Source organism: Camelus bactrianus, chromosome 35 (genome assembly GCF_048773025.1).
Source record: "Camelus bactrianus isolate YW-2024 breed Bactrian camel chromosome 35, ASM4877302v1, whole genome shotgun sequence".
NCBI lineage: Eukaryota > Metazoa > Chordata > Mammalia > Artiodactyla > Camelidae > Camelus > Camelus bactrianus.
Window position 1 is genome coordinate 10367650 of NC_133573.1, and position 26541 is coordinate 10394190.

Genomic DNA, 26541 nt, shown 5'->3' on the forward strand with positions numbered 1-26541 from the left:
ACCCAACCACCACCGACCAGGTCACCTATCACCAACAGGGAAATAAAATTCAACAGAGCCAAACAGCAGAAGACAAGATGCGGGGTGGGTGTAGCCCAGTGGCAGAGCTGCACGTGCTCAAGGTCCCGGGTTCAATCCCCAGTTCCCCCATGATAATAAATAAAAAACAAATTACTGCCTCCCTCAAAAAAAAAAAAAAAAAAACAGGAAAAAAAGAAAAGGTGGAACATGGGATGTACACTGGATGGGGAATCAGAGGCTTGACTTCAGTCCTCCATGGCCCCCCCAGGTCTGCACCAGGCACCTGCCCCGTGTTTGCTCAGCCTCCTCCCCTGCTTCTTCTGGGAGCTGTTCTTCCCACGCCACCCGGCGCCACTGCTGCTGCTGGGGATGTGGGTCGGAGTGCTCGCTGCACGTGACCCAGCTGCCCTGGGAACTTCTGACTTTGAACTAAGACAAGACACCCTCTGTGCCTTGCGGGAGAATCTGGCAGCCACCAGTGACCATGTTTGCCACCAATTAGAAGCAGTATGTCTGTGGAAGGAAAAGAGGATGGAGACACATGCGGAGCTGCAGAGACGGGGGTCAGAACACCCAGGACATCAGAGACCGTCCGCTCCAATTCCATCATTCCGAGGCCAAGATCCGACTGTGCCCTCCCAGAGTGTGGGTCTGTGGGCCACTCCATCCCGCTCGCCCCTGGGCTTGCATGCTGTGGGTTCTCTCCCGTAAAATCAGAAAGGCCTGGTAACAAGAATGCTAGGAATTCATCTCTCTGGTCCTCCATGTTGTCAAAAAAACTTCAAAAGCACCGTATTGCTTGGCGGGGGGGTGTTTCTCTGCTGTCAAAGGGCCCTGAAATAACACTTTCTTACTCACAGGTAAAACTTCAAAGCTGGTTTGATGCTCTGCCCTGTGAATTTGTCAGAGGCTCAAGCTCCTTCTCCCCGGAGGGTACCCAGGCGCCCACCAAGGAAATGACTGCTCGGCCAGGGCAGGGGTTCAAAGCTCCTTCCACCTGGTGGAGTCTGGTCACTGATATGGACCGACGACCACTGTGTGTTTCCAGCTCTCCCTTCTCAGAATGGGAGTGCTTCCTGCTGACTGTCACTCAGCTCGCCCATCGGACATTGCGTGTTGAGTGTGAGGAGAGATGACTCCTTTCACTGTGTGGAGGAGCCTCCGTGGATTTGGCAGTGTGGCAGGAATCACCCAGAGATCCCCGACATGGGGACAGTGACTGGGACTTCAGGGTGGTCTCTTGGGGAAGGGCTGGGTGTTGTCTGTGAGCAGAGAAGTCATGTGGTTATTTGGCCAAAATGGGGACTATGACAAAGACTACCGATGATCCCCACAAATCTCCCTCTTAATAGAATGCCCAGGTTTTAGCTGGGTGGACCAGCGTAGAATAAAGGATACATATCCCAGCCTCCTGCAGCTAGGCGCGGTCACACGACCAAGCTCCGGTTAATGGGACATCACGGAGGTGATGTGTTCACCTACGGGTCACAACCTCCCCGCCCTCCTCCTCCCTCCTGACAGCAGGTGTGCAGACCAGGAGGGGAACCATCATGGGTGATGCGGATGAGACCAAAACATGAGGTATGGCACCCAGGTCCCCAACACAGTGAAGCCCCCATGTTATCTGGGACCATGACACAGGAGAGAGAGGACGTCTGACTCCTTAAGCCTAGACATTGGTGTATATTGGTGGACATTGGTGTATATTGGTGGACATTGGTGTATATTGGTGGACACTGGTGTATATTGATGTATATTGGTGGACATTGATGTATATTGGTGGACACTGGTGTATATTGGTGGACACTGGTGTATATTCCTGGACATTGGTCCTGTTAGGGCAGCTGGGCATTATTTCTACTCTCACAAGCACTGCCAAGTGCACATCCAAGTAGCTACTGATCTCAGAACTAGGAAACTCGGTTTCCTGTGCGAATGTGACCCTCTAATAAATGCTGGAGACAAAATTTTAAGGCAATTAAGACAGGTGACCCTGCCTTTGCCTGGCCTTCCTTCCCCACTCCTTCCCCACTCCTTCCCCAGGTCCTGGGGACAACCGTGTGCCTGCCTTCCTCCCAGAAGCCCGCCTCTGCCCTCGTCCCCCTCAGTCTTGCCAGGCGATGGAAGGCCTGGCTCGGTCTCACTGGGGCTGGCAGAACTCAAGAGGTGCTGCCTCCCACGGAGCTGGTGTTATGCAGGACACAGGCATGGCTGCGGGGACACAGCAAATGTCAGGACCTATGGCCACAGGGCAGAGCCTGGGGCAGGGCTAGGAGCGGCACTGACCCTCTGCCCCAACACCCCCACCTGCCCCCGGATGCTCACTGTCCAGCAGCTGAAGGGCTAGCGTCCGACTCACCTGGTTAGCAAGGCTCACCAGGACCTTGCTTCAAGACTAAGTCTAGTGTCCATTCGGACTTATCGGGCCCCAAGTATGTGAACAGTTAAATTCTCGGAATCAGCCTTGCCAGTAGGTGCCAGGCTGTGCTTTTCCATCTGCCTGCCAGTTCAGGCCATTCAAATGCATTTTCACCACCAGGGTTCACTTCACTCCCCTCCTGTCATTTCTTATTATTCCCACTGGACTGGAGCCTAGTCTCAAGCCTGTGTCCTGATACACTGCCATGTTCTTGCAAATTCCCTTCCTCATTGGCAATAGTTGGGTCCTGCCATGAATGGAAAAGACTCAATGTCATTTCCCTGCCCTCTTGATTCCGATGGCCACGCACAGCCCATCCTACAACAGATAGATGGGAGGGTAGTGAATGGATGGACAGAAAAGACAAGACAAGATAGATTAGACAGATAGACAGATGTCATGCATCACTGACATCTACCTAACTACACACTCAGGGGTACTGTCATTTAAAGCTCTGGGCCCAGAACACCTGGTTCAGATCCTCGCTCCATCACTTAAAGTCCTGAATGTGGCCTTGGGAAAGTTAACCTTTCAAAGCGTCGGCAACTTCATCTTCAAAACGATAAGCATAGCACTGACCTCACAGTCTTGTTATGAAGATCGAATTGTGCTCAGTCAGGAGGCGAGGAACCCAGCTGATGCGTGCCCTTGTGCTGAGCTCGCCACCTGCCCGGCCATGACTCGGGCCATCGCGCTGCCTCTCAGCACCAGCCTCCACCTCTGAGCTCTTCTTCCTAACGCATCCAGTCCTAGCTTCTGTCCCGTTCCATCTGCCAGTGATGCCGACCCCCGGCTGAGGGTGCTCTGTCCCACCCAAAGCATGACAGCCTTACGCGTGCTTACAGAAGACATGAGGGAGTGAGCACAGGAATTACATATCGTGCCAACATCTGCAGCTCTGTAAGCCAGAAGCTGCTGGACTGCTGCAGGGATGAGCGTGGGGGCCCTCCCCCAGGGGTCCATCCTGTGTCCTTCAGGGTCATGGCTGGAAAGGACGAAGGACGGCGTGCGCCAGCTGGCACATCGTCCCTTCATCTCCATGCTCCTGAGAACTTTCTAGAACTTACAGGAAGAGCATACCACAAAGGGAGTTCGGATTTGTTTCTGAGTTCCTGGAATTAACCCAGCTCCAGCATTCCACTCGCCTCAGTGTGGACGTGAGTCAGTCAAGGCAATCTGTGCTCCCTCTCCTGTGGTGGGACCGCCCTGCTGCGGAGTCAGTCAGCATGGGAGGAGGGAGGTGACGAGGATGTGAGTGCCACCAGGAGTCCCGCTGGGAAGGAATTTCCAGGCCCTGGCACAGAACCTGGGAGCAGCTGCTCCCGCCCTGGGAACAGTGCTGGCCTCCGATACCAGTAAGAGTGAAAAATTGTCAGACGGGGAAAACTTCCCTGTTCGACTTGCAAATACGCCACCTGTTCCATGAACCGGGGTCCCCTCTGTCAGCCCAGAGCCTCACCTCTGAGCACTGCCCTTGGGTTGAGAACATAGAACAGTGTCCATGTGGCTTTGCCCCAGGGATTTTCTCAACCTTGCTCTGGGGACCTGTTCACCTAGGTAAGAACCAAACCTTGCCCTCTTGTTCTCTGAGTGCAGGATTTCCATCATCTTAGAAAGGGCAGGAATGACAATGACGCTGGGAAGGGCTGGGGCAGCAAAGGACAAGCAGTGGAGGACTGGACACCAGCGTGGAGGTGAGGACGCGAGGGAGATCGTCAAGAATCGGACCTGGAGGAGCCACCGGTGGTTGTGCACAACGAGGCACACATGGGCCAAGGACTCTGTGGGGCTTACGGTTGCAAGAACCCACCCACCTGCAGACCCGCAGGAGACACCGATGATTGAGGGTTTGAGGACCTCATGGCAGAGTCAGAAGGGCCATCAGAATATTTGATGACTTTCCTCGCACGGCCCATCCCATCGCATCAGTGGTACAAGCCAAGCTGTGCCCACGGGAGGTTCTGACCCATCAGGTTGCTGGGCTGCAGAATTTGCTATGGACGCCCTGTCCCTGTGTGCCCCCCCACCCCGCCCACCACAGCCTCCATCCACCGGGTAGTGCGCTGGGCAGGGCAGATTTTTCCGTGGGACTGTGTCCAGCGTGGCCCTGGTGATCTGGCCTAGAGGGCAGGCATGGCTGCTGGGCAGACAGGACATTAGATGCAGTGAAGGGATCCAGGCCTCCCTGGGGCTTTGCGCACCTTAGGCCCAGGTGTGCACCTTTCAGGGTACAGGCTTCTCCCTCTGTCTGAAAACAGAGCATTCCAGTGAAGCCTGTCCTAGGCTGAGACGGCATAAAAGCGAAAGTCCGCTTCAGGCCTCTTCTGGCTGGGAAACAGGTACCAAGGTAGGTTTTCATAAAAGCAGAGCGGTGTAAAGTAGACTTTCGTAGAGTGGGGGACACCGTGTTGCACAAGCCAGAGGGACAGCCGTTTACTTTGGCGCTGGACTCCCTGGCTGTCGTGGCTGACGGATGGCTGGCCCACGTCAGCCTCGTCCTCCGCCTTGGTCCTACAGGCCCTTTGAGGATGAGGACGGCGCCCCAGTCACGGTGACTCTCCGCACAGCGAGGCGCGGGGCCGGCTGCGTACCGGGATGGAGCGCTGGAGGTGGCCACGTGGACTTCGAGGCTCTGCTCCTCATCCTCGTTCCCCATCCCAAGTGTCCTCTATCTGTGGAAATATGACTTCCATCTGTGGCAAAGGAGCGTAAACGTTTGCCAAAATTTTCCCCACTGCAAAGCTCTTCTCCAGCCAAAGATGACTCATTCGGCTCTCAAGCAAAAGACCTGGAAGGGCCAGCCCCTGCAGGGGCCTCGGGCCAAGCGCAGGATGTGAGAGCCCACTTCTTCCTCCGCAGCGTCAATCTCCCTCCACTCTCCGATGACCTTACTTGCGGAAGCACAAAGGCACCAGCTCGCTCTGGGCTCTGCTCTGCCAACAGTCACAGATTTCTGCACCATGGTGTCGCCTCTCTTTCCCTGGAGAGCATCCCAGACTTCCTCTCACCTTGGAATGTTTGGGGCACTGGAGCCGGATAGGACTGGCAGCAGGAGGGACTCAGAGCTGCTGAGCTCCGTCCGCCCCCTCCTCCAGCCCTGGGTACCACCCAGCCTCCCCAGGCTCCGAGCAAGTAGAAAAGGGGAAAAAGTGTCTGGCACGCAGAGTGCGCTCTATAAATGGCATTGAAATACTTGGTGCAGAAACACAAAGTGTGACAGCTTCTCAAGCGTCACTGAAAGTCTGTTAGGGATGTTGGCATCTGCACTCAGGGAGCACAACCCTGCCGTGAGAAGGGTGGGCACACAGTTCATAAAGACGTACCGAGACCAAGTACCGTGCCGCGCGCTAGCATGGTTCTTCCTCCAGGGGGGCTGGCGGGCGGCCGCAAGGCATCCGGAACGTGATGTTTCCCTGGGCTCTGAGTGAGGACCAGGATTGTCCTAAATTCCAGGGATGTGCATGGGTGGGGGGGCTGCGTGGGGTAAGTGAGATTGAGGGAGAGTCAGTGTTCCTGGCAGAGGGCGGTCAGGAGCAGAGGCACGGAAGGGTGAATACACGTGAGCTCCGGGGGGGCCTGGCTGACCCAGCGAGCCTTCGTGGAGTGGGTGTGGGGGTGAGAAGGCCGCAGGGACGAGGGACGCTGGGGTCTGACTGTGAAGGGCACTGCCCTCCGTGCTTTGGGAAAGGAGCTGATTGCCCCTGTGTTTTAGGAAAGCCAGCCCTAGCGGAGCGGTGGCTCTCACCTGCTAATGAACTGCAAGAGCCTGAGCGTCCCCTTTCTCACCTCCAACACCGATGTGTTGATAACAAAAGTGGCACCGCGACAAGGAAAAGTAGGGCGCCGTCAACGCATGGCTCAGCCACGTGCAGAGAGAGCCATGTTCTCTTCCCTTCCTTTGCCCCGCTGGGTGTCCAGAGTGCCACATCTTTCTCTTGAACGTTTTCAGGGATATTTTCGCGGAAGCTCCCCAACTGGGGTAAATCAGACCAAAAGGCACCAGTGAGGACACGGTCCTACCAGCTGAGCAGCCGGGCCGGGTGCTGGCTGTGGCGCGCCCCAGGGAGGCTGGGTGGCGTGACCCCATGTCTCTCCTGCCTGCCCGGGCTCTCCATCCTCTCACCGCTGGACGTCTGTCCCAGTGCAGGGCCTGAGGGGAGGGGGGAGCAGGTGGGAGGGAGGAGCAGGTGGGAGCCTTGTCTTCACTCATGAGGTTTCTCTCCCTCATCTTCTGCATTGAGTCCTTGCCTTTCCCAATGAAAGGAAAAAAAAAATCCAAGAAGAGGTTTCTTCTCTGTTTTCTACTTTCATTTCCCCTTTAAGAACTAAGAGTCACAGGATAGTCTAAAGCTTGAATGGGGGAACAAGACAAAATTGAAAACAAGGAAAGACTGGGGCACAGGAAGAGTTGCCAATACTTGATAATAACTTTAAATGGAGCAGAACCTTTAAAAGCTGTGAATCACGGCAGTGTACACCTGTAACTTACTGTTACATCAGCTACACTTCAGTAAAAAAAAATGTCTGGTGTTTTCTCACAAAAAAAGGAAGATTCAAGGAAAGTTGTTTTCATATCTCAAAAATATCCTGTGGCAAAGGGTCTCTTTCAATGTTATTCTTTCAGTGTCATAATGCATATTAATATACGCATTGTATGCATGAAATGCAAAATTCTTGAAATTCATCAAATTTTCTCCTACAGGCATTTTAAACATCTCCAGGTCACCAGAGCACAGGTATTTCTAGACCGGCAGATACCAGCAAATCCATCTGGGTCTTAATTAATACAGTTATGTTTCCATACAGACAAAACTTGAGTGCTTATTGCAATCATTCAACCAGCTGGCTGGTTCCCCCCCCCAACCCCCACCCAATAGCATCACTACTCTGAGTAACTGTGCACAGAAACTATTTTAGCCAATACCTTTTTCTTTCATGAAAGAGGAACTGAAGGCACGGAGAGAATTCAGTCCGTCCGCCATCTGTAAACTCTACTCTGGTCATGTTCATCTCGCCCTCAAATAGTCTCTTCAAGGCTCCTTAAGCCCTCTGATCTCTTTTTGAAAATTGCTCCATTCTGCAAAATATGCCTTCTGGCATAATATCTGGTTCCACGAAGTCTGCCTTGGACTCTGACCAACCCTGGAGTCCCCACCACCAAAAGGACATCCCTGAGGTCCCCAATCTGTTGGTAACGTCTCCAGGTGCCACAACTCTGTTCTTGCACCGTATTTCACCCGATGAAAAGTGCCAGGAAGTTTTATTCCTGTTCTGCTAGATGACATGGTCTCAAACGTTTGAACTGGATCACCCACGCTGTGGTCCACCCAGGAGTGTCCCTGTGTCACCAAGGCTGTTGTGTCTCAAGATGCACCCACAGAGTGACGGGGCACTTTCCGCCTTTAGACAGATCATGTTTAGATGGACCCCGGAGCCCCGTCAGGCCTGGACGAAGGAGGAGGTTGGAGCCACTGAAGTCGTCTATTCAAGACTCTTGCCCTGGTTTATTTTCTCCGGACCTAGCGCATAGAGTTTTGAAGACTCTTTCTTCCTTCTTCTGGGTCATCCGATCCAGGCTTCTTTCTGGCCATCAGGAGAGCGCGGTCTGGGAATGATGCCCTTGACTTGGGTTCCTCACACCTTCCTTTTCATTACGTGAGATTACAGAATGCCGTGTTTCTCGCTACTTTTAGGACACCTGATTTTCCTCTTACAGTGCTCTTTCCAAATTTATATGTAAGTGGAGGAGATATTCACATGGTGTGGTGATGGGCAGGAAGGCCCTTCATCACTTCACAACACTGTCCATGCACAGCTGAGAGAGTGCCTGTGTGTGTGTCTGTGTATGTGTGTGTGTGTGTGTCTGTGTCTGTGTGTGTGTGTCTGTATGTGTGTGAGTGTGAGTGATTTTTTTTTTTGCCTAGAAGCCCATCATCAGTGAATCGCTCACTGGGAACTAAATAATGTATATTCTTGACCATGAAAGAATTGTTTTAGTAAAACTCCAACAGGCCTAACTGATTCGATCATTCTTTCTTCTAATATCGTTGTCCCCTAGAATGTTCTTTAAAACTCCAGCTTCCTAGCCCTGCCCCAGTGAAGTCAGAATCTTGGGTGGGAGAGGCCAAGGATCTGTGCTTTCAACAAACACTCTGAGGGATTCTTAAGAACCTGAAGTCTGCAACCATCCACAAAATGCAGAGACAACCTACTGAATGGGAGAAAATACTTGCAAATGAAACAACCAATAAGGTGTTACCAAAATATATAAACAACTTGTACAACTCAATTTTTAAAAAAAAAAATTTTAATTGAGCAGAAGACCTGAATAGACATTTTTACAAAGAAGACATACAGATGGCCAACGAGCACATGAAAAGATGCTCAACATCACTAATCAACAGAGAAATGCAAATCAAAACTATGAGATACCACCTCACACCTGTCAGAATGGCCATCATCGAAATATCTACAAAAACCAAATGTTGGAGAGGATGTGGAAAAAGGTAACCTTTGAAAAGTGGTGCAGCCACTATAGAAAACAATATGGAGTTTCCTCAAAAAACTAAAAATAGAATTATCATATGATCCAGCAATTCCACTCCTGGGTATGTATCTAAGAAAAACAAAAATACTAATTTGAAAAGATACATGCAACCAATGTTCACAGCAGCACTATTTACAATAGTCAAGATACAGAAGTAACTAAGTGCCCATCAACAGATGACTGGATAAAGAAGGTGTTGTATATATACATATATATGATGGAATACTACTCAGCCAGAGACAGAGTGGAATTTTGCCATTTGAAACAACAGGGTTGTACCTAAAGGATATTATATTTAGTGAAATAAGTCAGACAGAAATAGACAAATACTTTACCACTTATATGTAGAATCTAAAAAATAAAACATATCATGAATATAACAAAACAGAAACTGACCCACAGACATAGAGAACAAACTAGTAGTTACCAGTGGAAAGAGGGAGGGGGTGGAAGGCAAGATACCAGCAGGGGATTAAGAGGTACAAACTACTATAAAATAAATAAGCTACAAGAATATATTGTACAGCACAAGGAAATATAGCTATTATTTTGTAATACTTTTAAATGGAGTATAATCTATAAAAATATTGAATCACTATGCTATACACCAGAAACTAATATAATATCGTAAGTCAACGATACTTCTGAGGTGGGAAGCCCCGTGAAAAAGACCGGCAGGACCCCCAGGCAGGGCCACTACTCTCCTGCCAGGGCCATCTCGTTCCCTGGCCCAGCGGCATTATCTCGCTTTTTGCCTCTATAAAACGCCTTGCTTCTAGGAAATTGGAACTCACCCTTAAGGTACTATCGGTTCCCTGAGCTCACTCCTGATTGGCCCATTTGTAACACCTCATTTGCATAAAACTCACTCCTGATTGGTCCATTTCTTAAAAGTTCATTCCTGATTGGGTCCACTTTGTTATACTTTATTTGCATATGATGTTGCAAAGTCTATACTGGCTGCCTATAAAAGCCTGTGTAAACCTACAGACAGGATCTAGAGCTTGGAGTGTTAACTCCTCTGGGTCCGCTGGCGTAATAAACCAGAGTTCTCCAACTCTCCGAGTGCTGCTTGGTCTCTCACCCAGATCTAGGTTGCCGTCACAACTGAGCTGTAACACTGAGCTGTGACACACTTTGCTGCAACATTTCAACTTAAAAAAGAGAAGAAATTATCTGAAATTAAAAATTTGGTAGCTGAGTTGTGTCTCAGATTAGACAGAGGAGGAGAAAGAATTAGTGAACTGGAAAGGGGGCCAATAAAATATCCAAATGAGGAAAAAAAGCCTAAAGTCTGAGAACCACTAGACTAAATATTAACAGTAGCTCTTATTATTCTAGCCTATGCAACCTCTCCACCGAAAAAAAAAAAACAACAACCGAAATCTGCCTCAAAAAAAAATACTGGGGTCCATCAACACTTATTCTTTGTGGACCTGCATGCAGAGAAAAGACTGACAGCACAGTCCGTGACAAACCCTGTTTCAGCAGATATCGTGATGATGGCAGGGCATGACTCTCAGAATAATTTACACCAAAAACATCCCCAACGGGCCTTTTCAGGCATCACTCCCACCCCTGTAATTTCTCTATTCTCAAAAACATATCTGTCTATTAAAATTCTTTCCCTCTTATGCACTGAAAAACACAAGCCACAAAAGAAACCTTTGGAAGGTTGGAGACGTGTGAAAGCAAGCTATGTGCTAACCTTATCCTGGAATGACTGGTTTGGTTGGGTGTGATGATGATAAGGTGTTTATGTAATCGAACGCCCTTCGTCTCAGGGGACGAATTCTGAAGTATTTAGGGGTGAGGTGTCATGACAGCTTCAATTGACTTCCAAATGTTTCAGAAAAAATAAGCACTGGTATCTGTGTAACAGACACACAGATACAGGAGCACACATGTACACACGCACGTGTGTGATGGGAGTGAAGGAAGGGAGATGTGTGATGACGGTGGTGGGTAACACTGGGGTGTCTATTGTCCTCTAACTCTTGCATAGATTTTGGTTGGAGAGGAACAAATCCCTCTGTGTTCTCCTGCTGCCCTCCCCCTGCCTCCCATGCCCCAGCACACCCTGCCCACCCTCTGGCTGGAAGTGACCACCTCAAACCCCAGGCTACCCTGCTTCCTGGCTTCCCTTGCAAGCCTTGGGAGCAGCTAGAAAGCTGTCTGCTGCTCTCGTTCTAATCTTCTTTCAATAAATCCCACCATAAAAAGTCTTCACCTTGTAATGCAGGGGTGTGCTCATCACTCAGTTCCCAGTGAACAGGTAACTGAAAACCCTAGGGCATGTTGCAGCCCTGAGGGCTGGAGAAATAGGAGCCAGCGGGTAGTCCAGGGCACTTGTGGGTCTGATTCCATTTTTAGGAGGATGTGTAGAGTGCGCTGGCCTCTCTGGACCTGATGGGCCATGAGAACAATTATCTGTCATCTACCGCTAAACCTAATCATCACTGAAATTCCTCCTCCCCCACCCACTGCTCTCTGGTTCCGGACTCGCTCACAGCTCCCTCTGTGCGACGCGGCTGAGCAGACTCAGCCAGAATGGCCAGGGGTTTAATGATGCTCTGGGAAGTGTCCTGTCATTTGCATCTGTCAGTGGGGTCCCAACCTCCATGTGATTGACGCACGTTAGAGCATCAGGGACAACAGGCCCAGAGCCCTCAAAATCGAGGGGAAAGTGAGATGCCACAGCCAGGAGCCACCCAGGGGTGCTGGGTAAGCCCGGCATCTGGCACTGTGTAGAGCTCATTGGAGGCAAGCCAAGGCTCATTAGCAATACCGTGACAAATGTCCTTGCGGTCAGGCGCACTCTATGGTGTGTGGGGTACCAGAAACACTTTGCGGAACCTCATTGGAGAGGCTGGGTCAGGGGAGGGGGAGGCTGGAATCCCCCACCTGAGGATGGGAAGCAAGAATTAAGATGAAACACAAAAACCTAACAGAGATGCTTGCTGGACCTGAGAGGAGCAGACACTCCTCTCAATGACCGGGCTGGTGGCACGTCCTGATCCCTTAGTCAGAGGAAATTAGAAATAAAAACCGGATGTCAACTGCGGCAGACCGAGTGACTGCCCCCCAGAGACATCCCAGCCCTGCTCCCCAGGCCCTAGGACCGTCGCCCTACGTGGCAAAAGAGACTTCAAAGAGGTGACCTGATTCAGGATCTTGGGATGGGATAGAATATCCTGGATTATCTAGGTGGGCCCCAAATGTAATCACAGTGTAAAAGAGACCATGAGAAGGTGGAGACGGGGATTGGGGCACTGCGGCCACCAGCCACGGCCAAGGAGGGGAGGCACCTCCACGAACTAGAATTGGCCAGGAGCAGACTCTCCCCTGGAGCCTCCAAAAAGGAACCAGCCCTGCTCGCACCTGGATTTTATTTAGTTAGTTAGCTGTTTTACTTTTTTTTCTAACGGATGTACCGGGGTTTGAACCCAGGACCTCGTGCATGCTAAGCACACGCTCTACCCGTGAGCAATTACCCTCCCCCCACACCTGGATTTTAGACTCCAGAGCTGTAGGAGAATATATTTGTCTTGCTTTAGGGCCCTAAACCTGTGGTGGTTTGCTACCATGGCCACAGGGAACTAAGACACCCATCCCATAAACGTTCATCATATGTGGTTATGCCAAGTTAGCTGAGACCCACTGGCCTTTCCCACTTCAGTGTACATTCAGAACTTCCCAGTAACTCCCATTTTTGTGTCTTCATAAAATTTTGCGTTACCAAGCTCTATCAAGAACCAGTCATCAGAGCGTATAAACCCCGCCCACTGAAGCCACCAAGGCAGACGCGGGCACGAGGAGGTGAGAGGAGGTCAGAGCCCAGCTTCTGCGGAGACAGTGTGGTACCATTTCAACAGCAGTGCTTCCTCAGGCTCCCGTCTGACAACACCACTGAGGACTTGAGGGTGCTGGACCTGGGAGACGCCCACGCTGGTCCACAGCAGGGTCGCGAAGACCCCCACGGAGGCAGTTTGATGTAACAGGAATGTAACGGACGCACAAGCATTCGAACCCTAGCTCCACAGTGCCCAGCGCTAAATTCTGAGCTTCCGCTCCCCTGAAAATGAGAAATAATAACCCCCCAGCTCTCTGTGTGGAAGAGACCGGATTGCAGAAGGAGAGACCCTAGCACGGAAGCTCCTAACGACTGTTAGCAACAGGAAGTGGTTTGTCCCTGCTAGTCCCAGACTCCTCATGTATCCCCACCCTGCTCTCTCCCCGCTGGCAACCGTAAATTTGCCTTCTACGTCTATGAGTCTGCTTCTGTTTTGTAAATAAGTTCATTTGTCTTTTTAGATCAAACCATTATGGTGTGTGCCTAAAACTAATACAATGTTACATGTCAATTCTATTTTAACTAAAAAATAAAATGGAAAAAAATTACAAGAGGGGGCTGTCCCAAGGCCTAGAGAGGGTTACCGTCGGGGAGAGGACTGTCTCCCATGACCCTCCAGCTCACCAAACGGGACCCCACTTCAGGAATCCCAGCTCCTATGCACAGCACTTTCCATCCATCTTTCTGGGTGCCCGTGACAGCTGCCTGGACAGCCCTTTGGGCAATGAGTTGACGTTTATGTGACACCAGCTGTGGGACACGTAGGGTGATTCGGGCTGCGCCACGGGAGGGAGGCAAGTGGATGAGCCAAACTGTGGCCCTTTCTCAAGGAAGTTATGTTCCAGACAAGCAGTGGGTAGACAAGAACAGAAATACACTCATGGAGGTGGAGACGGCCCTGGGTAGGGGGGGGGACGAGGTGCCTTGGCCGGTTCCCGGGCAGATGGAAGGCTTCAGTGCGGCTCCCCAAAGAGGCCATGATTCCCGTGTGCCCTGGAGACGGGCAGGCTGTGACAGATGGCAGAGGGACGGGGGGAGCGGGAGCAGCTGGGGCTGCTTGCACAAGGCGAGCCTCCGCCCTGGGCAGCATTCAGTGGACACGCTCAGATCCACTCACTCCAAGTGCAAACGCCACCCCTCAGTCAGGAGGCTTCTGCTCAGTTCTTGATGGTCGACACACGGTCCAGAGAAGGGCGGAGGTTGAAACCAATGCTCAGCACGGCCCTTGCCCGAGAAAGAGATGCCAGTGAGTCCATTTGGAGCTGATCTTCACTGTCATCAGAGCACCGACTTGGGCGCTTTTCTCAGCTACACAACTGTCGAGCCAGCAGGCGCCAGCAGCAGGAGGGAGACGCAGAGGGCCAGCCCAGGGCCCCGCGGTGGAGGGGCCCGTGGTGGGGGCGTGCTCAGGCCGGGGGGGCCCGGGCTCTTGCTCCCTGAGTCTGAGACTCAGACAGGACAACTCACTCAGGCTCTGGTCTGTGGCAGAAAAGAAGCCAAGGGCCCCAGTGGGAAGTTCGTAAGAGGGGAGGGGTCTGGGCTGGTGACCCAAGCCCAGGCAAGGGCGAGGGTCGTGGGACGGACTTGTCCCAGCGAGGTGGGGTCCTAGTGCTCAAGGCCCCCCAGACCCTCGAGGCTAATGCAGCGCAGCGCTCGGGACCACGCACCCGGGGGTGTTGAGCAGGAGCTGAGGGGCCAGGATCTCGGAGCCCAGCCAGTGTGGGGCCTACCGCTGGCCACCATCAGGGCAGCCAGGACCCCCCGCCCCAGCAGAGATGCATCTGCCCGTCAGCACGGGACCACTCCTGTGGTGACAGCCACTTCGTGCTGGGCAACTTGGAGAAGGAGAAGAGTGTCTGTCACCTTGGCACCAGCTGGCCAGGGGGTCCCACCACTTCCACGGGTCCTTTGTTCAACGGGGAGTTCAGGCTGCTGATACTGAGCAATGCCGTCACTGACGTGGTGGCGATACTGATGTGAGTACCCGTGTCCGTGCGGTCACTTCCACGCGGTGAATTCCTAGCAGGCATTCGGCCGTGAAGCGCACACGTCCAGCACAGAGGGCGGCAGCCACCCGGCCCTGGGAGGCTTTTTGATGAAGACATGGATGAGCAACTGCTTGTTAAACATCTTAAAGACCTTTCCTGTAACAGGTTGCCTGTAGATTATATTAAATGCGTAAGTAAAGTCCTTGTTAACTTGTCCCATTTACATCCAACCCCAGATCAAAGTCACTTCCCCCCACAGCTTCCTGTCACATATTTTTTAATCGGATAATTTAGCATCAAGCTGCACTGGTGTGGAAGAAAGCAGAGGGCCGGAAGGGACCCCGGGCTAATTCCAGCGGGTCTGCAGAAGCTCAAATCAGTAACGGTGTTTTGTCACCTGCCCTCCTTATCTCCAGTCTCTGTCTCCAACTGCACCACATTGTGGGATCAAAGAGTGAAGGACAGCTTCCCGGACCCTCAGGGGATGGTCCTCGTGGGACTTCTGCATGAATGTGCTGTCAGAGGGGCTGTGGGGGAGTGATGACAATGGCCCAGGGCTGCTGACCTGGGGGGCCCTGGCTAGGGGTTTGCCAGGGGGGCACGGGGACAGACAGCTGCTCCAGGCATGTCTGTGTACATGTAAATATCCACATACTCGTTCTGAACTCTGAGAGCAGTCTGGCCATCTGCCACAAATGCAGCGTGCGTCTCAGCTGTACAGTCAGCGTCCCAGATGGAGACAGGGTGAGCCCTGGGCATCTCCAGCCCAGTCTCAGGCTCGCAGACAATCCCAGAGCTGCCTTGCTGAGCCTTTGAGACTTTCCCATCCCATTATTACAATAAATAGAGAGTACGATTCGATGAAATGTTGTCTTCTTATTCCATTGGGCAGGAGACGCCAAAGCATGTTATTAACAAGACAGGGGTGAAAGTACCCGACAACAGGACACCCTCCTCTCTTGTCCAAAAATGTCCTCTAAACACAGCCAATAACTCTCCTGCCCGGATCCAGACCACCAGCCTGTTGAAAAGTTCCTCCCTCAGAAGCGCAGAGCCAGGCAGTCACAGACCATCTCCTGTGCCCTCCCGCTCTTCGCAGCCCCACCGCCAAGCTTCGCTGTCTTAGCTGTTCTTTCTTTCCCTGGAATCTCAGCACGGCTGCCTCGTTTCCATAGAAAAGACCTTGGCTGGTTTTTGCCTTCACGCAAACCCCAAGGGCACGGCATTACCCACCTCCCACACCTAGATCCACAAGACACTCCTGCTGGGAGTCGGGCCTGAGCAGGAGCCACACGCGATTCCTGAGTCCCGCCCAGGAGAGCAGCGCTAGGCTTGGCAGTACCAGCCGGCTGCGGGGACCCGTGTTCCTTCCAAAAGAGCCTTCACCCCTCTCTTGCCTCTCATTTCCTGCTCAGGATACGCTGCCTCGAGTTCATGTACGTTTCTAAGCACTCTCATGGCAAACAGTATCCATCACTAATGTGCAGAGCATACCCCAAGCCAAGAAGCACGCAGGGAGATGGATGGGCAGGAGCTGGAGGGGCAGGCACACTCCACGAAGCTTTGTCCTGTCTGTGCCACCGTGTGACCTTGGGAGCTGCAGCGCCAGCCAACAGCGGGCCAGCAGGAAGCCAACTGTTCCAGAGAGGACAGTATTTCAGAGCATCTGTCTTGGAGGCTGGCCTCCTGTGAGCCAGGTATAAGCCTTCCCTGCCTTCCCCTGGACCAAAAAGTACCTGCCTCCTGTCCTGTTTTTTCGGGGTCTGCCTTGACTGGCTTTACAGGATTAAAGAATCAAGATTCAGTTATCTTCAATATCTTAACACTAAAATATTGCCTAATGACAGAAAAGTTGGGCATGGAGAGCTGGCCAGTATGAGAAATATTTATGAACCCAAACTAGTGATGGCAGACGACTGTCAGCTTCTCGGTGGGTTCCTGTGTTTATGCTTGAGCAACAGAATCAACAATAGTAAGTTAATTTTCCACAGTCTTCCCATTATGTTATCTTCCCATCACAGACGAGGCTCAGGAGGTACATCAGATACATAGACCACAGGTACAAGAAAATGTCCCCAGACCCTCCACCCTCTCAGGCTGGCAAGGTGGGCATGTCACCTGGCCAAGGACAAGTCCTTCCTGCTGGACCAGCTCACTTGGGGAGCTGAGCCACCGGCCCTGTCCCCCAGTGGGAGCAGGTCCTCACACAGAATGAATGCTTGGCCATGAGCTGCCGAATTTCAAAACTGCGGGAGTTTGCTGTCCACACCTGGTCTGAAAATCAGCCCCGCTAAGAGTCATGATCAGACCATATTGATCACTTCTCTAAGCATCTCTCCGAGGAATTCTCTGGACACACTTGGCTGAGCAGGATTTAATATAAGCTCTTTGCTATCCAGAGTCTATCAGGATAGCTCTGTGAACATTATGACACCACGGCCCTGGCTTCCTCAAGGAGAGCTGGGCCCCGGTGCCCTGGACGTCTTGTATTTCCCGAGTGAGGAAGGACTGGGCACGCCTGCCCCTCATTTCCAGGTGAACTGGCGCGCCTGGCACCTGCCTCGCACCGGCAGCCACACCATCTGGCCACCCCGTTTTCTCTCCCTGACTGGCAGCGGCTGAGAGAGGGACTCCCAGAACCACATGCTGACACGCCGTCCAACTCTGTCCACACAGGGAGAGGAATGAAGCAATCTGAAGGCTCCGTATCCCTTCCTACTGTGTTTTTTAAAAATCATCTCTGACCCTCCTGAGAAGGTCACTGTAGCTAGCGTGTGCCGGCATGATTCTTTGATTCGTTGACAGTGGGGCAGAGCAGGAATTATGGGTTGGCAGAGGAGATGGATTTTCAACCCCTTTATTTTCTTGAAACTATTTCCTCAGATAGTGTGAATGGAATTTTAAAATGATGTCTAAGGCAGAGCAGGGACATAATGCAAATCTAGTGCTGGGAAATTCTTCCCCCATGTGCCTTCCGAAAGCCAAACTCATCTGAGAGAAGCTGAGGGGCTCCGGCTCAGCTGAGGGGGCACTGGCCCTGCCTGGCCCGGCCACACCAAGGAAAGAGAGGCCAGCGTGTGGGCAGCGAGCTCAGAGACCTGGGCCCGGGGCCGGAGCCGGGAGTCAGCCCCGGGACACCCACCCGAAACAGGCAGCCGGGCTCGTCGAGACGGTGTCTGGGGGAGGGTGTGGGTGGGGCCCGTGCTGCAGATGCTTGCAGAGTATTTCGTCATGTCATTTGTTCCATTAAGATTTATTTAAAAGAAGAAGAAAAGAAAACATTCCAGGAAGCTCGTGCCAACAGCTAAGAGGGTTTTTTAAATGCCGTTCCTCCCACTCCGAGTGGCATTGCCTACATCAACACTTAGCCATACGTCAGTAATGCCTTTGAAAGAAATTATGTGAAAACAGCAGTCCAAAGTTCCTATTATTTCAGGAAGCTTTTTCCAAAACATCAACTCTGATTTCACACTTCCGAACACGAGGAGCCACGAGCATGCTTTTAAGTAGAAGCCTGTTCTGAAATGGATGAGTGGTGTTGCCGTGAGACAGGGAGCTTGCGGGCAGCAGAGCACAGGTGTGACCCGGGACGGTGACTCTGCAGGAGGCCGTCCTTGCTCCAGTGTCACATGTGACATGGGGCCAGCCTGGGGGCCACCCCACCCCATGGGGCAAAGCTCCTAGTGGCCCTGGGTGCTGGGAGTTCTCGCAGGAGGGGGTGGCTGCAGTGAGCCACAGAGAGCCCTGGAGATGAAAGCGAGGGCGGGTGAAACCCTAGTCTTTAGGTGCCACTTAGATAGAGAAGGGCTTTTGTTTGCTTTGTTTTTTCCTCACCTAGAACCGTAATGCTGCAGCAACAGCAGCAGGCATTATGGTTGTGAAAGTGTTGTTTGTTTGCTGGGTGTGGGGAGCAATGAGCAGAGAGCAGTAACTAGGAACACAGGTGAACACTGCTTATGCTGTAAGGACCGGGGGCTGCTCTTCCCTCTGCTGCTGATGGAATCGCACCGCAGCTCCAGGTGGGAGCCCCGATCCTCCCTGCTTCCCAGCCTGAGTGCCGTCGGAGGGGGCAGGCTCATCCCACCGCACAGCGGGGAGGCTGAGGAAGGAATCCTTGCTCCTGATGACAAATGGAGAAAATGCAGACTGTGCTTACCTGCAGGTGTCACAGTGACACCATCCGTGGTGGCACTGGGGTTTCTGTCTCATCCGAGGGATGGGGTTGAAGCCAGCTCAGGTTTCAGGGTGATTCAAACTAACTAGGACCATCTTTCAAACTAAGCCAAGGCTTGTATTCCAAATCATAAAATCCTGGTATGGACCAACCATCCTGTCCTGTCCCTTTCCTGAACGGCCCAGTCCTACAGCTATTAGGTGAGGCGAAGCAAGGGAGGAAGGGAGGGGCCACAGTGGCCCAGAGTGGGATGAAGAAGCCACAGAGGATAAGGGGGACATCTGCATGGAAGGGAGTGGTCCAGCCCAGGGGGTGGGAGCCCTAGTGTGGTGGGGAGTGGCTCGTGCTGAGCTGACTTCAGTGGGGACTGGACACGTCAGACAAACTCAGACTGGGGGACAGTCTACCTGTTACTAGGTTGTGATCTTCAAAATTATCTTCAAGTTCCTGCTCACCAAGGAGAGACAGAGAATTTCCAGGAGGAGAGGCTAATGTGGCGTGATGCCTAAAGGCAGTGCACGATTTGGGGTGGGATCCTTATGCTGTGACAGCCATTATGGGGAAAACTGGTGAAACTGGGATGAGGTCAAGGATTAGACTGTGCAAATGCATCATATTTCGTACCCTAATTTTGACGGTCGCATTGTGGTCCTCCCGAAGGACGTCCTTGCTCATGGGAAACACACACTAAAGTGCTCAGAAATGATGAACTGTCAGGTTGGCAACCTGATCTCAAACAGTTTCATTAAAAAATACTGTATTTGCAACTTATCTTTAAGTCTCAGAGTCCTTCCAAAAAAATTTTTTTAATCATGTACAGAAGGTAATCTATAAGGATTTTGCATAAATTAATACAGCAGGGCATCTTTCGGAATAGTGATGTGAGGTCAACGGGCGTAACAGGATTGTCTAGGGAATTTTTCAAAACACAAACAGACATACACATAGACACAGGCGCACACACACTTACAGAGAAGGATCCAAATTTAGCCACTAATCCGAGCAAGTGGGTTCTACTAAGGAGATACCGATGCTGAACGCAAATGAAGGGATCAAGAGGAAGGTGGGCTAGCGCAAAGAAGCATTCGCCGTCTCTCCTCTTGCTGCTGGGGTGCCCGGATTGGCACACAAGGATGATACCTCCTCTTGTGAACTGTATGGTTAGTTCTCAAAGTCTAGGTCAGAATAATAGCAAGTACCAGCAAGTGTGATTACCGCGTGCCAGCAAGGTGTTTATCAAGGGAAATGTAATTACCACCTAAGTGGCAGTAACCTGTCCTCCTGAGGCCAAGAGAGGCTTGCTCAGGGTCACCCAGCTAGAAATGTCATTAGCGCTTTCTCTTCCTGATCCTGGATGGAGGTCAGACCGCCCTCCCTCCCAGCTACACTTGACTCAGTTGGACGAAACCCACTCCCTTGGTAGGAAAGACCTAGAGGAAAAAATAGGAAGAGATTTTCAAAAATAAACCCTCTCTCCCATGAGAGCACCTTTGACTTGAGCAAAGTCACTTGGGTGTCAAGACACATCATCATTGTCCCAGCCTGGGAAGGAGACTGCGGGCAGCTCTTCCCTCTCCTGCTGATGGAATCACACCGCAGCTCCAGGTGGGAGCCCCGGTCCTCCCTGCCTCCCAGCCTGAGTGCCGTTGGAGGGGGCAGGCTCATCCCACTGCCCACACCAGATGTGCTCCACTTTCTCTGACTCCCGCATCAGCCCCACTCACCGCCTCAGCTTCAGGGTAAGTGTATCCCGGCAGCATTCTAGGACCTCACCCTCATATGGCTTCTCTGTGCAAACAATTCTAGAGCCTAAACACGCCGCGTCTTTACCTAGCACCTGAGCAGGCTCGGGAATTAGGGCAATTGTTTGCAATCTTGCAAGATGTGCTCAGATCTTACATTAAGATGTGCTTAAGTCTTACATCCGCTCTTAGCCAGTTTCCAAAGGAAAATCCCCACAGCTGTTGTTTTTCAAAAGTCTGTAAGCTGGACACTGGGTTTTGGCCCCTGTCTTCGTGTCCTGATTTGATGAACGAGTAGTTTTCCCTTAACACAAGCAGTAGTTCTTGGATCAGCTCAGATCCTGGAAGACCCCATCGAGTATGCAGGGGAAATAAGTATGGGGACTTTGTAGGCAGCGGAAGGTGGGCAGAAACGCAGAGGGTTCAGTGATGCAAAATGTCTTCAGTTTTAAGAGGTACCTCCCAAAGGCAATTGTCCAGTCCGTTCACACATTCAACAAATATTTATTGAGAATCTGCTACTTATCAGGCACCGTTCTTGCCTCTGAGTGTACAGAGATGACCATGGCAAACAAAACTTCTGTCCCTGTGGAGAATCGATTGCTCACCCACTCAACAAATTGTTATTTGCTCATAAATATGCAAAGCCCTCAGCTGGTGTCTTTTGCTCAATTCTGGCTCTTCAAGCCCCAGCTCCATCCAACTACTTAGCTCTTCAGGCCGTTGGATCACCCCTCCCGTCTATTAGAGAAGAAAGGGTGAAACTCCTCCCTTCCTTTCTCTCAGGGACTGTACGGAAGTCAGGAGTTGACAGTCATGATTTCTACCTCACAGCAGAGCAGAGTGATGCCAGCCAGCAGCCACGTCAAGCGCTGGAGAACTTTTTGAAGGAGAGCAACGACAGAGGCATTCTGTAGGGTCACTGAGAAACTCAGACATCTCGTGCACTCTGTCTGGAGACCAGCATCACCTAAATGCACAGCTTTAAATGCCCTGGACAGCAGAGCTAGGACTGGCCTCCCTCCCGCAGTTCGAAAAGAGTGAAACCTGCCACCCGCTGGTTCCCAGGGCCAATTAACTGGCCGGCCCACAGCCCACCTGGGTGCTGTGAGATGGCTTTCAATAAATTCCGCTATCTTGATGGCAGAGGCAAACTTCTGGAGTTGTCTGGAATTTATTTCAGGCCCCCTTGTGCTGGGACAGAAAAGCCTCCCGATTTGCACAGGCCGCTGCGTGTTTACAGAGAGACTCTAAGCACACTGCCAGCTGGCTCACATGGTGCTGGCCTAGTTTTGACAAGAATCTTAATTAGTGACACCAGCAAAAATCCCATTTGGGCCAAAATTTCATGTTCCCATCTCAACTCCCCTAAGGCTTTCGGATGACTGTTTCTGGAACAGTCAAGAGAAGAAGGAGGAAGATGATCCAACACTGTATATTTTTATCTCATTGTATCAACACACACAAAAAAAAACTTAGGCAACTCCATACTCACAAGTTGGAGCGTGAGAATGAGTCTATACACATGATCTAGGACCTTGAGTTTCCTAGAGAGATACTTCCATCTCAGGAAGTTTACCAAGAGCCCTCATCTGTTTTCCTGGCCAGGACACGGGGTCAGTTCTCCAAACTTGGTTGAGGAAGGGCATCTTCAGTTAAAACAACTTATCTGTTCTCTAGGTAAGGATTTCTCAAACATTAATGTGCATGTGAACCACCAGGGGAGCTTGTAAAAAGGTCAGGTTTTGATTCAGGAGGTCACGGGTGAGCCCTTGAAACCTACAGTCCTAAGAAGCCCCCAGGTGATGCTGATGATACTGGTCCGTGGACCACACTTTGAGTAGCAGGGTCTGGGTGATGACTGAGTGTGAGAACTTAGTGCCACCTTATGCAGAAGTGGTTCTCAAGGAGTTAGAGGGAGGATGCAGTGCTGGAGAGCAGAGCCTGGAGCGGGGATGTACTTTGGTTCCTGGAGCACTTAGCCCATGGGTGGCCTCATCCAACCTCGATGTCCTCCATCAACCTGGCACCTGGTTCCCAGTAAAACACTTCCAAAGTCTTTTCCCCACACCCAACCAGGGATGCTCAAATCCTATGCTACTGGAGGATGGAGAATTCCAGGTGTGGCTTACCTTAACTGTTTAGAGTCTTACTTTGGGGATTTTCTTCACTGGTATGAACTGGATGACCTTCCTTCCTGCCCATCTGAGCTGACCATTGAGGAAGGGATCCCACCTGTCCCCAGTTTAGCAGGGCCTCACCTAAGACTTGAGGCTGCTGGTAACTGTGATTCTGAGATTTCCAGTATATTTTCTGCTCTCCACGTGGCCCTGACCTGCAGGTGGCTGCCTGGCCAACTCTGCAAAGAGCAGATCTGACTTTTACAGGAAGGAACTATTCTTCAACTCCACCCTTCAAGCTCCTCCCATCTAATTATTCACCTAAAAGATGGAGCTTTTCAAATAAATGTGTTTTCTTAGAGCAAGCAAGGATTAAGATGGAGAGGGTTGATTACAATAAAAACAAAATGATTCATCTGAGGGAAAAAAAAAACGAGAAAAGAAAAATAATTTTTTAAAAAATCAACCATTCATTAGTATGTTCAATGACAGTAAGATGTGGACCCGCTGACTGAGTTTGGCCTGGGGTTCTGCTTCCATAGAGGATCATGAGGCATCCTGCTTTGCCCACATTTCTGGGCCCCAAGGAGGAGATGGGCTTGCTCCACAAGCATAAGCACTTCAGGGCATTGCTGATTGACATAGCTCCTCTCTTGACATTCCAGTCCTCATTAAATTCAATTGTTCCCCATGTATGGGGAAGCCTGGTATGAGGAAAAAACACAGATCCAAATTCACTGGGAAATGTTCTCAAAGTGTGGGGACCGCTGGGATCACCTGGGAACTTGTTTAAAATGCAGAAACTCTGGCCCCACCCCAGACCAACTGAATTGAGATCTGTTTAACAAGATTTTTGTGTGATCTATAAATACATTAATCTTTGAGAAACACTGCTGTAGAATTCTAGTATTTACATAATGCAGCATTTTGGCAACTCTCATTTGAGGCCAATTTGTTTGCTGAGGAACCAGTCCTGGAAATGCAAATGAACTGCCCACACAGCTTGCAATTCTAGCCCACAGTCTCCAATGTGGGAAACAAGACCCAGGTCCCCTCTTTCAGGTAGATTCTTCTAAAGAAAAGGAGAGTTTTGCTTTAATGGGCATGAACAGTCTAAACTGTCTTTGAAAATATTTTCTAGGACAGATTGAAAAGTGTCCACAAATCTACCAAGCGTGGGTCATAGCTGATGAGCTGAATCTGACCCAGCCTGTCTTGCATTTGCGCCATTATGCCAAGTGACCCAAGAGTCAAAGCGGGGACTTTGTTTTGTGTCTTGGAGAAACAAGAGTTAGCGAAATTCCTCTCTCACATGACCCCCCTGACCTCTTACTCTAATGGTCATTCTCTCCTGTTGACCATGTCAAAAGCGCTTCCTGCATCAGTCGCTTCCCTACTCCAAATCAGGATGAGAGGTGGATTCCCGTTTTGAGGAATGGTGAGGTGGGCTATTTGGACCAATCATCCTTCTGAAAAAAATCAAAATTTGCTGATTAAAATAAAGAAATTGCCTTCTTAAAGAGGTGATGAGATAGAAAGGAATCTGTACAACTTTTGTCCTGAGAGCTTTGCCGGTCTGGGCAAATATGAATTTTCATCCTGATAAATTCATGACAGAGGTGGACACAAATCACAGTCCAGAGTTTACAAAAGATGTGAAGGCCCTCAGATAAGCTGGTGCCCAAAAAATGAGCAGTCTTAGGGTAAAAGTGAACCAGAAGTCACCAAAACCCAAAGCCTGGCATCTCAGTTCAGCCCACCTAAAGCTTGACACTTGGTTTAAGTGTCTGAGATGGGTCAGGCCCCCAAGCACTTGGCAGAAGCAAACATAAACCCCTTTAGGAGGAAGGGTTGCCATCAAGGATAATCAGGCCAACAGGGAAGCAAGACACCATGAGTAGCAACCAACAGAGGCAAGAAGCGTTGGAAAGAGACTTCAGACAGTGGCTTATCAGACAGTCATCGCCAACATAACACTCACCATCTTAAATAATCCAAAAACATGATCCAGAATGCAGCACAGGGAAATGAAAACACGTGAAAGACAGAAGTGAGGGTACGAGGCACAGAGAACAGGCTGACCATACCTGATGCACATTTTATTTGGTATTTCTAAAGGGGAGAAGAAAGAGAAGGGAGAAAGAACCAGTGTTAGAAGAAATAATCATGGAAAAGTTTCCAGAATGATACAAGATGCCAGAATACAGGTTTAAGGAGTACACCAAATCCCACACAGAGCAAGTAAAGACTCACGCCTCCACAAATCACAGTGAAACCGCAGGAAACTAAGAGCAAACATCTAAAAACAAGAAAATAAAAAAGGGTGCAGTTAGACTGACGGCTGACTCCTCAAATGTAATAATAAAAGCTGAAAGCCAATGGAAAAGGTCTCTCACATACTGAGGAAAATGACTGTCAACATAGAATTCTACAGCCGGTGCAGGATTCCTCCACACGTGAGGGTAAGATACAAATGATGAGCTTGTCAAGATCACACCTTCATTAGAGGAAATTCTAAAGCAGTGTTTCTCAAACTTTCTGTGGGGAAGAACCAGGTTTTAATTTTGTATTTTTTTTTTTAAGTCCAGTCTGTCATGCACTTGGATCTCTGGTCGATTCCTTGCTCAACAAGTCAAGTACACTGCTCGTCCCCTGGGTACACAGCAATGCGGAACTGCTTACACATCTTAGATCCTCCCTTTCTGTGCTTTGCGGTGGTAACTGACAGTTTGCAGACTGGCAGCCTCTCTGCGGACCACGCCTTCAGTAGCTCAGCTGTAAAGAATGCACTTTTGACAGAAGGAGAGTCATCCCATAGGGGCTGTCTGGGATGCAAGAAAGGATACAGAGCCAAGAAAGTGACTGATCAGGTAAGGACACAGTGGTAAGGAATCTGAATGTCAAGTTTTACACAGAAGCAATTTCACATCTCTTTTTAAATTAAATGAAGCTGAGTTAGCTGTGGTGGCTCATTAAAGCAGTTTTGCAACCCAGCTTTTGATATACGGCAGACAAGAGTGAATCTCACTGCGGAGAGACAGAGACTTTTCCTCCTATTTCCAAAATCGAATACATTGGATAATGATGCACAGTCTTTTAAGGATTATTACATTTCCCTGATGATATAGGTAATTGTGGAAAACCACTTGAGAAAATTGCCCCAGAAAAACCTACTAAAACAAATGTAGAAATCAACTCCACTTTCTCCCTCATATTCTCATGAAGAGCAGGCTAAAACCTCCTGCGCTGTGGCGATGTGAGTTATGGAGTTCTCAGGAAGAGATCCGGCTGGAACATGGCAATATAAAGAGAAATGCTTCTCTTTTGATTGCTTTAATAAATAATAATGCCCCAGCATAAAAGTAACATTTACAACCCGAGTCTAGCATTCCTCAAGATAATGAGAGCTTAAAAATAAGATTCCGACTGCTGATTACTGAGACGTTGATCCTACCAGCTAAATCAGAAACTGGCATCCCACGGTTTCACGTCTTTTATAGGACAAAAATATATGTATTTGCTAGGCACACGCTCTGCCACTGAACATCCCCTCCCCCCCAAAATATATATATTTGGATCTCATCTTTTTCTTTCTCATCTCAACTAATTGATTGATTGATTCCCTTTAACCTCATATGCCATTCCTCATTCTCTGCTCCTCCCTGAAAGCCATCCAA

General features: G+C 50.4%; 1 long non-coding RNA gene across 3 annotated transcripts in view; it reads left to right on the forward strand.

The window, feature by feature from the left end:
• LOC123618168 (uncharacterized) overlaps positions 1-26541 on the forward strand; it is a 76618-nt gene that overhangs the window by 45972 nt on the left and 4105 nt on the right. Inside the window, exon 2 of one of the 3 annotated variants that reach the window (XR_012504144.1) lies at positions 24983-25734. This is a non-coding gene — a long non-coding RNA (uncharacterized LOC123618168). Of the gene's footprint in view, positions 1-6659; positions 25735-26541 lie in introns of those variants that run through there. The other 2 variants (XR_006726572.2, XR_012504143.1) reach the window with 2 other exon arrangements.